Genomic DNA, 3,510 nt, shown 5'->3' on the forward strand with positions numbered 1-3,510 from the left:
TACATACCAATGAACACTTAAAAAAATCTAACATTCCATATCCACATGAAGCTTTCCTTGATATAAATGTCTCTCTGTAGTGTTATTAAAGTGTAGCAAAATTGTAATTACGACATCACAGAATGGAATGCATTGTTTTCACCTTCAATCTTAGGATCTCCTTTCATGTTTCTACTTTACAATCACATTTCACTGTAGATATACCGTCCTTATGTTGTCGCCCTTCATCCTAATTTCTCCGTTCTATCCTATCTGTAGATTGTCTTCTTTCCTAAGCCATTGTATTCACATTCCTTGATGATCAGCACGATGCTGTACTTTTTTCTTCTTCTCTGAAACAGTCCAGCTCTTCGCTACTGCATGGCATCAGTCATCTGAAAGAAAAGACAGAAATTAAGAACTTTCGATTAAAATCAAACATCATGATACAAGATACAACTTTCATTTTGAGAAAAAGAAATCAGCCAACTAAACTGGAGTTGAAATTATTTTGCTCTATTTATATTAAACATAAAACAAAATGGTATACAGGATCAAAGAATGTCAAAAAAATACTGCTGTTCGTCTTTGATGCATATTCAAATTGTCTTGCCTTTTACATATCTTAATGATGCAAGATCTTATGTCTAGCACTTAGTAAGTCTCATGTAGAATTTAAATTATTATTCACATGAATAAATCTGCATGTCCTTGTAAACAAGGCATTGCTTTGAAAAAGCTGAATATTACTAATTGCATTTGGGAAACAGTCTACGACAATCAAACTTGTTTATTATCAGAGACTTTAACATCTTAATTAGACATAGACTCTACATTACCATTGTATTCACATCCGTTGGTGATGTACACGACCCTGTACTTTTCCTTTTCTTTTCTGAGACAGTCCAGTTCTTCGCTACTACATGGCACCAGTCATCTGAAAGAAAAGAAAGAAATTAAGAACTTTTGATTAAAATCAAACATCATGGCACAAGATACAACTTTAATTTTGAGAAGAAAAAAAAATCAACCAACAAAACTGAAGTTGAAATTATTTTGCTCTATTTATATTAAGCATAAAACAAAATGGTAGGCCTATGCAGGATCAAAGAATGTCAAAAAATGCTGCTGTTCGTATTTGATGCATATTCAAATTGTCTCGTCATTTACACATTGTACTGATGCAAGATATTATGTTTAGCACTTAGTATGTCTCATGTAGAAATTGAATTATCATTCACATGAATATAAATCTACATGTATTTGTAAACAAGGCATTGCATTGAAATAGCTGAATATTACTACATGTACCTGCATTTGGGAAACAGTCTATGACAATCAAACCTGTTTCTTATCAGAGACTGTAACATCTTAATTAGACCTAGACTCTACATTATCATTCAGCTTTTAAAGGTATTAACCATTCACCTATAAAACACTGCCATTGTCATGTGCATCATATTTCTTTGATACTGCACATATTTTCATGAAGTCTGCGCAAGAATGCAAATGAAACACGTCTGCTGTTTGGTATTTATGAAAAAAAAAAATCACTAACCCGGAAGTCCTTGGCCTTAGGAATAACACGTGGCGAGTTAGTAGGAATTGACGTTAAAATAGAATAAGAATAGATCTACTAAATAGGCCTTTGCCTCATGAATGTCTGGTCTAATTATAGACTAAGTGAAGTCTAGACCTTTCACTTTTAAGTTACCAGTGGTTCACAAAATTTATATTATAGATTTAGACTACATCTAGATCTAGACATCTAATACTATTAGATCTTGGCAACTTTTGTCTTTGTGACACGAAATTAACACGTCACGGATGATATTGCGGCGATATCCAACAGGATGACAGTACCACTATTACTGAATCAGTAAGTTGACATAGATAACTAACATCAACTTGTTAACGTACGTTAGAGATGGCACCATATACAATAACCGGTGACACTGACACTGACAGATCTAACGACTACGTTTAGACTAACGTTAAAGAGTTAGACTCGCCATCTCAGTAAGTCGGCCAAAGACAAAGTCAATACAGGGCTAAGTCAGTGTTACTGTTATGTTAGGCCTAACAAATGTTAATGGTTACCCGGTTAGGTTAGGTTTACCAGGACTCAAGAGTCCTGGTTAAATCAGTCGAGGGACATTTCTTAGAAGTCCTTCGATTCCAAGAATAAAAAAGGTGAAAGAACAAAGGGAAAAAAGGAAAGAAGAAAGGACAAAAGCTTATGTATGGCTGCTGTGGAAATCGACAGCGCTACTGTATCACTATCAATCACGCGTAAATATGTAAACGCCATTTGGTTGGGCCGCATTCACAAGTTTTAGGGAAAAAAAGCCCCACCGCTGTGCTTCAAAGGTACTCCAATCGAACTAACGTTAGACATAATGTCACATATCTACACACAGTACGGTACTAGGGCTGAATTCACATGTATACTATAACACTGCACTGTACAGGAAAGCCACCTAACCTGTAGAGTACTACTCGTAGTGTTTAGGTAGTATCACTAGACCACATACTGTCATAGATGACATCTACACCAACGCTGCACACTGGCACTGGTCCGACGGTCCCTGACCAGGAAAAATCACTGTTGGACACTGACCAGTAACTTTTTCAGGAATGGACCAGTAAAAATTGGGGGAAACATGGGTGGACTCTACCTACTATTACCACTAGTCTAGATGTAGATCTAACTAGCTAGAGCTAGACTATAGACTCTGTGTTAATTTGACCTGGTCTTAGACTTCAGCTGATCTTAGTTTTAGTAACTGGCATTACAAGTAAAGTCTTAGACTTAATACCGGTAGTTAAACTTGAAAGTTAAAGTCTAACATGTCTAACTTTATTCTTTACTCTTCCTTTGAGTTTTACTTTTAGACTTTTTACTTTTTTTTTAGTTTAGTAGGCCTACTTTGTCAATCTCATGATTTCATTTTCAACTCAAGTCAAGGCATAGCCATGAGTGTCTTCGAGACTTTGGCATCTTGCATGTCTTGCACACAGACGTTACGACTACAGTACTCAGTAGTCTCAGAAGTAACGACACAAGTTGAAAAGAAACTATAAATAATATGATTTGGGATCTAATTTGAAATTGGATGGCGTTTACAGACTAGGCTTCATAAGCATCACGCGATTTCACACCGGACTACACTCTACCGCAATTAATGGTTATGGTAGTCCAACTGAAACTGTTATTTTGAGCATGATTTTAATAGGATTATAGCTTACCATTCACTTCACTCGTGGACAGTGGGCTGGCTTAGATCGTCATTCATCTTTCAGAAGGTTTGGTTCTCACTCTGAGATCTGGATTAGGGCCAAAACCTAATTCTAGGCCAGTAAGTTGAACAAAGCTCAAAATAATGAAACTGCGACGGTTCGTAAAACCCGCATTGCTCTTCACCCTAGCAATTCGGGTTTCACGAACCGGCGTATCTTTACTGCGTCGGTTCGTGAAACCCATTTTTCTTAATTTCTCGATATTTCGAGTACCGTCGTTTTTTTCTTTCT

At 36.4% G+C, this 3,510-nt stretch overlaps 1 long non-coding RNA gene across 1 annotated transcript; it reads right to left on the reverse strand.

Moving 5' to 3' along the window:
• Positions 1–284: 284 nt before the first annotated feature.
• LOC139716894 (uncharacterized) lies at positions 285–3,273 on the reverse strand. Its single transcript, XR_011709927.1, has 3 exons — positions 3,229–3,273; positions 819–916; positions 285–374 (listed from the first exon to the last, which is right to left on the reverse strand). It is a non-coding gene; the product is annotated as an uncharacterized lncRNA (long non-coding RNA).
• Between the last annotated feature and the right edge of the window lie 237 nt (positions 3,274–3,510).

This window comes from Diadema antillarum, unplaced genomic scaffold (genome assembly GCF_040938485.1).
Source record: "Diadema antillarum isolate AM-2024a unplaced genomic scaffold, OU_Dant_1.0 scf00000071, whole genome shotgun sequence".
In the NCBI taxonomy this organism is placed as follows: domain Eukaryota; kingdom Metazoa; phylum Echinodermata; class Echinoidea; order Diadematoida; family Diadematidae; genus Diadema; species Diadema antillarum.